Source organism: Fukomys damarensis, unplaced genomic scaffold (assembly GCF_012274545.1).
Source record: "Fukomys damarensis isolate Sample0158 unplaced genomic scaffold, DMR_v1.0_HiC HiC_scaffold_4, whole genome shotgun sequence".
NCBI classification, from domain to species: Eukaryota; Metazoa; Chordata; class Mammalia; order Rodentia; family Bathyergidae; genus Fukomys; species Fukomys damarensis.
In genome coordinates this window covers 9682351-9691421 of record NW_022900916.1, presented here as the reverse complement: position 1 = coordinate 9691421, position 9071 = coordinate 9682351, and the positions used below count along the sequence as shown (strand labels likewise).

At 36.9% G+C, this 9071-nt stretch overlaps 1 protein-coding gene across 10 annotated transcripts in view; it reads left to right on the top strand.

The window, feature by feature from the left end:
* Positions 1–9071, top strand: part of Srpk2 (SRSF protein kinase 2) — a 232652-nt gene that overhangs the window by 175547 nt on the left and 48034 nt on the right. The window lies entirely within an intron of this gene.

Genomic DNA, 9071 nt, shown 5'->3' with positions numbered 1-9071 from the left:
TATATATATATATATATATATATATAGTGTAAAGTGTATATAGTAAGTATAGTATAGTATATAGAGTATAGTTAGGGCTCAACTATAATTCTAGGTGCACTGCAGGGAGAGGAGTAGAAGAAACATAGCAATGAAAGCCTGCTCTTGTTCTCTTTGTATAACAGTTTTTTAAGAAGAAAACTTCTGAGTGATAAATATACAATGTTTGTATTAAACAATACAATAATGAAATGAGTTGTGATGACCCTTGAATACCTGACCCTTTTTGATGCCCTTCCTTGTGCTGTTATAGGGGCTATGTGTAGCACTTAGGGTTTCGTCTATTGCTTTTCTATTTGTTGATGAAGCACTAAAAGAACCTGAGAGGCATTTGGCTCTTTATCACTTCTGTGACTATTCTTAAGACCTCTCGTGTGCTAGACTCTGTAGTGGCTAGGACATGCCCATACCCATACCATCACAGTGTGTAGGGCCCTGGCAGTATTTCCTGAGGAGTTGCTGGAGTCCCCCTTTCCTCATATTCCCTGGGTATTGGTTAGGTTGGTGTTGGCTTGCTGTGTGGAGACATGATCCTCTGCTGGCAGCATGACCATTAGGTAGAGGAGATGCCCTGTTTTCAAGGTTACCATTCTGTGAGAGGGGAATGAAAGAAATGAGGAGAAACTCTTGTTTCTGTAGAAATTGAGGAGCTGGGGTGTGAGAATGGATAGATGTGTATGTCATTTTAAAAATTGAAAGTGTGTTAAATGTTTTTTATTTTCAGCTGTTTTTTAAAGATTACTTCTGTGTTCCTCTTGTATAGTTGGCCTGTTTTTAAAAACAGTATTTTAATTGCCTTTAGGCTCCAAAGATACTGGACTGTACTAATTAATAATTTGTTTCTATTCAACTTTCAGAGCCCATAGAGAAAAGCTGCTGCATTTCTCCTGTGATTACAGTGGAGATGGTTCTCTTCCATTTTGCACAGAAGTGCACACTCTGGCTGTTTGAGAATTTGAACCCAAAATATATATTAGTGATAGGTTTCTTCTCTGTATGCATGATTAAATTTTTAAAAATGTAACTAGGGGGCCAGGGATTTAGCTCAGTGGTTCTGCTGCCTGCCTCACAAGCACAAGGATCAGAATTTGATCCCTAGTACAAAAAAAAAAAAAAAAGTAACTAGGTCCCTGGAGGAGTTTCCTAAGCATATATGTATAGAGTGTGCAACATAAACCCTAAGCTATTTAGGTTCATGCAGTGTGTTAAAATATTAGGCTATGGTCAAGAAATGTGCTAAATTTTGTATGCTATTGTGAAAGGAATTGTTTTCCCAATTTCTGTCTCAGTGAGTCGTATTTGTGTACAAGAAGGCTATTAATTTTTTTTTGTGTGTGTGTGTGTGTGGCACTGGGGATTGAACTCGGGTCCTTGCGCTTGTGAGGCAGGCCACCGAACCGCTGAGCTAAATCCCCAGCTAAAAGGCTATTGATTTTTGAGTGTTGACCTTGTATCCAGCTACTCTACTGAATCTGTCAGTTAAGTCTAGAAGTCTTTTGGCAGAGGTTTTTTGGTCTTCTATGTGGAGTATCATGTCATCAGAAATGACAATTTAACTTCCTTTTCTATCTTTATTCCTTTTATTTGTTTCTCTTGTCTTAATTTGCTGTGGCTAATGTTTCCAGAACTATATTGAACTGAAGTGGTGTTAGTGGTTGTCCTTGTCTTTTTCCTGATTGTAGCATGAAAGCTTTCAGTTTTTGATCATTCAGTGTGATGTTGACTGTTGGCTTTTCAAAGGTAGCCTTCGTCAGGTTGAGATAAAGTCCAGCTATTCCAATTTTCTGTAGTTTTTTTTTTTTTTTTTAATCCTGAATGGTTGTCAGATTTGTTGAATGCTTTTTCTGCATCTTTTGAAATGATCATAAGGTTTTTGTCCTTGGCTCTGTTAATATAGTTTATTTACATTTATTGATTTACGTATGTTGAATCATCCTTACATTCCTGGGTTGAATCCCAGTTGGTCAGGGTGTATGATCTTCTTGATGATCCTCTGTATTCTGTTTGCCAGTATCTTATTGAGGATTTTTGCATCTATATTGATTAGGGAGATTGGCCTGTAATTCTCTTTTTTGGTTGGGTCTTTCTCTGCTTTTGGAGTCAAAAGTAATCCTTGCAGGAATGAGTTTGGCAGTATTGCTTCCCTTTCAGTTTCATTGAAGAGTTTCAGAAGTAGTGGCAGTAGCTCTTCCCTAAATTTCTTATAGAATTCAGCAGTGAAGCCCATCAGGACCTGGGCTTTTCTTTGTTGGTAAATTTTTAATTACATCTTTAATTTTACTGATTGAAATTGGGCTGTTTAGAGTTTTTATATTTTCTTCATTTAGCTTTGGTAATTCATATGTAACTAGGAATCTATCCATTTCTTCTGTGTTTTCCTTTTTATTAGAGTACAAGTTCCTGAAGTAGGTAGATATTGATGATCCTCTGGATTTCTGCTGGATCTGTTGCGCTTTCGCGGTTTGTTCCTAATTGCATGGATTCGAGCCTTTTCATTCCTTTTTTTTTTTTTTATAAGGTTGGCTAAGGGTTTGTCAATTTTATTATTCTTTTGAAAAACCAACTTCATTTCATTGATCTATTTTTGTATCATTTTCTTAGTCTCTATTGCATTGATTTCTGCTCTGATCTTTATAATCTCCCTTGTAGGAGCTTTGGGTTTGTCTTGATCTTTTTCTAGGAGCTTGAGGTTTAACATTAGGTTGTTTATTTGAGCTCTCTCTGTTTTCCTAGTATGAGAACTAATTGCTGTGAATTTCCCTCGTAGAACTGCTTTCATTGTGTCCCATAGATGCCTGTGTGTTGTATTGGCATTTATCACTGAATTGTAGAAAGTGTCTAATTTCTTCCTTAATTTCCCCTGTGACCCATTGTTTGTTCAGGAGAGTGTTGTTCATTTTCCATGTTTTTGTGAAGTTCTTGCGGTTTCTTATACTATTGATCTGCAGTTTTAATTGCACCATAGTTTGATAATTTACAGGTGATAACGTCAGTTCCTTGGCATTTACTTAAACATGTTCTATGAGCTAGCATGTGGTCTTATTTTGGTGAATGACCTGTGTGCAGCCAAAAAGAATGTGTGTATTCTGATTTTGTGGGATGGAACAATGTAGACTTTTTAAAATCCATTTGTTCAAAAGTTTGGTTCAGTTCTAGTATTTTGTTGTTGATTTTCTGTCTAGATTATCTGTCTAATTGTGAGACTGGGGTATTGAGGTGTCCCCCACTACAACTGTATTAGTGCTTATTTAGTTTTCTCACGTCCATTAATATTTGTTTTATATAGTTGGGAGCACTAGTATTTGGTGCATATATATTTATGACTGTCATCTCTTCCTCTTGGATTGTTCTGATTACAAGGATGTAGTGACCTTCTTTGTTTCTCTTAATTAGTTTTGGTTTGAAATCTGCCTTTTCCGCAAATGAAATAGCTACCCTGCTTTTATCCAGGTTCCTCTTGTATGGAGAATTGTTTTCTATCTTTTTACTTTCATTCTATAAATTTCTTTTTGAATTAGGTATGTTTCTTGTATACAGCATATTGTTGGATTTTGCTTCTTAATCCATTCTGCCAGTCTCTTTCTTTTGATTGGTGAATTGAGGCCATTAACATTGATGGTTCTAATTGATACACATTGACTTATCCTTGTCATGTTATTTTCCTGTTGTTGGCCCTTTTATTTTTTTATTTTTCCCACTTTCCCTTTACTTTCTTGCCTTGCCTGATGGCTTTGCTCTGTTGGGCCTCATGGGGAATTGTGACCCACACTGTCTTTTTCTAGGATATTGTTTGGAGTACTGGTTTCATATTCATCAAGTTTCTTGAGTATTCTTTGTCATGGAAATATCTAATTTCCCCACTGATTTTGGTTTTTCTATAAAATGGAATATTACTCAGCCATAAAGAGCAAGAGAATAGATTCATTCATAGAACAATGGATACATATTGAAGATATACTCCTAAGTGAAATAAATAAGTCACACATGTGTAAATACCAAATAGTTTCCCTGGTGTGAATATTCTGCAACAATGCATAAGATTCTAATAAGATTACTGACATTTAGAAATTTGAAGAAAGGAGATAAAGGTGTAGGGAAGGTGTGATGCGTAGGGGAAGAACAAAAAGGGAAAAGAAAAAAATGTGAGAGAATGAAAAGATGAAAATAAAGTGTTTGTAGATGGGGAGGGGAGGAGGGGGTGAAGGGAGGGCAGAGGTAAGGGGAAAAAATGAGAATCAAGACTTGCCATGTAAAGGTACATGATCCCAACAATGAATGTAACTGTAGTGTATCCCTAAAATGTACCAATAAACTCAATAAAATTAAAAAAAAAAAAAAAGAAAATTTTGCAGGATACAGCAAGCTAGGTTGGAGGTTATTTTCTTTTAGGGCTTGAAATACTTCACTCCAGGCTCTCATTGACTTGAGGGTTTGTGTTGAAAAGTCTGCTGTGATTCTGATGGGTTTTCTTTTGCATGTGATTTGTTTCTTTTCTCTTAACTGCTTGTAGTATTTTGTTCTTCTGTTGGGTCTCTGGGATCTTGACCATTATATGTGTAGGTGTAGTTTTTTGTTGTTGTTATTTTTTGATCATGGCTAGTTGCAGTCCTGTATGACTCACTTATCTGTATATCATTTTCTTTTTCTCTACTTGGGAAGTTTTCTGCCATTACTTCTGTGAACAGTTTGTTTTTTAAATGTCATTTGTACTTTCTCCTGTTTTTTTGCGAACTGCTCTGCTCTCAGTCTTATGTTACCCTTCTTTGCATAATCTAGCAGCTGCTAGATTGATTTCTCATCATGCCTTAACTACTTTTAAGAAATCTTTCTTTTCGTGGTCACTAACCACAATTCTGTCTTCTATATCAGATATTCTATCTTCACACCACTCCCTCTGCTGGAAATACTGTCAGTGGAGTGTTTAATCTTCTGAATATCTGTTTGAACCTCTTCCATGGATCCCATTTCTTTCCTGTGTTGGGTGTTCGTGGTTTCCACTTCTTTCCTGTGCTGCATATTCATGGCTTTTATCATGGTCCTGAGCTGTTCTATTTTTTTTTTTATCTGTTTCTGTTCTAGAGTCTCTAATCATATCTTTCATTCTGCTCAATCTGGGAAATTATTTGTTTTGAATTTTTCTAGAGCCTTGTTCAGTCTGTTTTGTTACTTCGTGTTGTATCAGTTCAGGGTGTCCATGTGGTTGATTCTCAGATTTTTCCACTTTGTTGCCCCCAGAATTTGCCTGTAGTAAGCTGGAAGTCTGGATTTGCTCCTTATTTAGGTGTCTTTTCATTTCTATTTTTGTTGTTGGTACTGTTTTGGGTTGAATTCTTTGGCTGATACTTCTGTACTTCTTATTGTGAGTATCTTTATTGCTTGTATGTAGAACCCTCATGGAATGATTGCTTCTTAGATGTGTCTTCCATGCATAGTTGGTCTCTACGCTTTGAGTCTGTAATGACTCTTAGGCAATCGCATTTTCAGTATATCAAGGAGGACAACTGATTAGATCAATCATGACACCTTAGCCCAAGTGATACAGTCAACATCAACGATAGCATCAGACACAGCTTAAAAAATGACAATTTGTGGAAGCTGTTAATCTGTCACCTTTAACCCTGCAAACTAGATCAAAATCAAGGAACAGCCCAAAATGTGTTTGTAGTAAATAAACTCTTCAATATAGCAACTCTACTCTTTGGGATGAGGACTTAGAAGGAGTTAGAGAGGGAGGGATTATAGAGCTAGAAGGAGAGGCAGAGGTTAGAAGTGAGGCTAGAGGACAGAAAAAGATCACACAAATTTTGGGAAACTTGAAGACAAGAGGAAAAGATAGAGTGAAGGAATAAAGAAAAGAACAGAACACACTAACAGCAATAAGGAAGCTATAAACTGTATTCACCTTCCATAAGAATAATGACAGTTGAGAGAAGAAAAGAGAGAAATACCATCCGAAATAGGACAAGAACAAAGAGGGAGAGAAATGAAGAAGGGGGGGGGGAGAGAGAGAGAGAGAGGGAGAGAGTAGAGAGAGAGAGGAAAAGAAAAGAAAAAATATATAAATTAAAAAAAAAGGGTGGCCTCTTTCAGAGTATGTCTCTGCTTTCGTGGTAGACAGTGTGGGGCATCAGTGCAGATCTAAACTGATTAATCTCAGCAAGCCAGCTGTAGTCTACTGAGCTTCAGGCTGATTTCGGGCTGCAATGTCCAATTTGAGGTCTCTGACCTTCTGCGGGATTGAACTCTGCAAGGTTCTACTGCAGGTTCCAGCTTCCCTACACCCAAGTTGAGTCCAGGTTTCTATGGGAGGTGCTGATCCCACCAACTTAACCAAGTACAGTGGTCCAGTGTGTCTTTATCACAGAGATTTTCTTCACTTTCCCAGTAGGCTCCAATTTCCATTGAGGAGCCTCAGAGGCTATGTGGTCTGGGGGGTGGAGCTGGCCTCCACACTAGAGTTTTGGGGCAGCAGGGTGGGTGCTGGCCTCCGAACATGGATTCAGGGAAGCGAGGAAGTGCTCCCATCCCCTTTCCTCATTGAGTTTATTGGTACATTTTAGGTATACAGTACAGTTACATTCATGATTGCTATCTTGTACGTTTACATGACAGGTCTTGGTTCTCATTTTTCCCCCTGTCCCTGCCCTCCCTTCATCCCTTCCTCTCCTTCCCATTTACAAACACTTTATATCCATTTTTTCATTTTGTCATTTTTTTTCTTTTCCCTTATTACCTTTCCCCTACCCTTTCCATTTTCCCTACACCTTTAGCCCATTTCTTCATATTTCACATGGTCGTTTATCTCATTAGGATCTTATGTACTATTATAGCTTTTCACACCAGAGAAACTATTCAGTATTTACACATGTGTGACTTATTTATTTCACTTAGCAGTGTATACTCAATATGTATCCATTTTTCTATGAATGAATCTCATTTCTCATTCTTTGTGGCTGAGTAGTATTCCATTTTATAGAAAAAACACATCTTCTTTATCCATTCTCCAACTGATGGGCAAATAGGCTGTATCCAGGTTTTAGCTATTACAAACTGTGCCTCTCTAAACATAGGTGCACATATATCACTGTGATATGATTCTTTTTAATTCTTTTGGAAAGACACCCAGCAGAGGGATGACCGGGTCAAATGGAACCTCTAATCCCAGCTCTTTGAGGTATCTCCATATTGATTTCCATAGTGGTTGCTCCAGTTTGGAAGTACTTTTTTTTTTTACTTAATGCTTCCTGACTTCCTTCCTTCTCCCCTCCTTTCTTGTGGAAAACCCGAAATATATTAAAGTTTACTTTTTCATTGAGCAAAGATTTGAAAATAAAGTGGGTTGCATGGTGTTCCTAATTAATAATTTCAAAATATTAGCCTCATTTTCCTTCTTTTTATTCTTTAATGTTTTCAAACTGTTCTAGAAAAAGAAACTGTATGAGAAACTCAAAGTCCATTTCTTTTAATGCTTGGAGAATTGAAGTTAAGTAATACGTTTTAATAATTTGCTATATTTTCTAATTTTTTTCATAGTTAATATCTCTATTCTAAAATATTGTTAGACTTTTATATTAAAATCTAGGAAGACCATATGTGGTGATGATAAGATAGTAAAAATCTTTGAAACTCATTATTTGGTCAAGTGTCTGCCTCATTAATCCACCACAGTCCAAGTGAGAGTATAACTCAGAGCCCTCTAGCAGTTACACGAGTGTATTGAGAGATGCAGTAGAGATACTTCCTCTGCCTGTCCGGAGCCTCTCGACATCAGACATGAGCTGTCTTTATTTTTTTTGAGTGATTTATAAGAATTCTGCACATTACAAAAAGCAGGAAATAGTGGCCAGAGATGTAGGTCAGCACAGTGCCTGTCTTAACATGTGTAAAAGTTCTGGGTTCAATTCCTATTTCAACAGTAAATCAAATAAGAGAGGGGAAAGTGGTGGGGAGACATCTTTACATAAAATAGCAATATATATTAAATTAAAAGAATGAAAAATATATTTCTGAAGTAAAAAAAACTATTGTTTTAGAAAAATAAATAAATTCAAATAAAATGTAAATAAGTAAGATTAAAAGTAATATTCTGTCCATTGCTAACATCCTGTCCTTTTATATTATTTTTTGTGTGTTTCAGAAAAATGATATAATGTTTATAGCCTACTTAAAAACGCAGAATTAAAGGTCTTTTTATGCCAGATGTCAGCAGGCACCTCCCTGAGAGTCTGCCTTAGTGGTATCTGCTCTTGTTCCCCAACCAATTTCTTCATTTCTAAAGCAAACTTCTAAGCAGGAATTTCTGGTCGGAAGAAGGTGGTGAGAGAACAAGGCCAGTTGATGAGTAAATTCATATATACCTTATACAATTCCTAATCAATTATGCATAAACTACTGCTTATATAAAATTATGCAGAGTAAATATCCTTTAATTTGATGAATTTTCTGCTGAATGTGCAAAAAAGATTTGAGTTTAACACTTCAAGGAAAAATAGTTGTAAGTGTACACAACTCAACTTTAAAATCACAAATTACTGTTATGAAGTGCTTTCTTGCCTTTTCAACACGTTCCTGACAAGGCTGTAACTGGTATGTCTTGCTGTCAGGTGGGCTTGATCCACCAGTGATAACATTCAGGACTCTCCCACGGGTGGCTTTTTATTAATTAGAAGAACAAAAAAAGTTATTAGATCCATTTGTACCACCAGTGGTACAAGCTGCCTGATGGGACAGTCATGCACATACCACTGGTGGTTCAAGTTGGCCGGAATGTAGTACGTTTTATTGATTGACTGGTTTTTTGAGACCAGGTCTCTCTGTATGGTTCACTCTGGCCTTGGGCTCACTGTGTAGCCCAGGCTGGCTTTGAAATCACTGCAGTCCTCTTGCCTGAACCTCTTGGGCACTGGAATGACAGTCACGCATCACTGTGCACAGCCTATTTTAAATTTATCAAACAAAAGGCCTAATGGGAATTCATAGAATATTTTTCTCCTAATGAAGGGCATTCTTGAAGAAATGTACTATTTTAAACA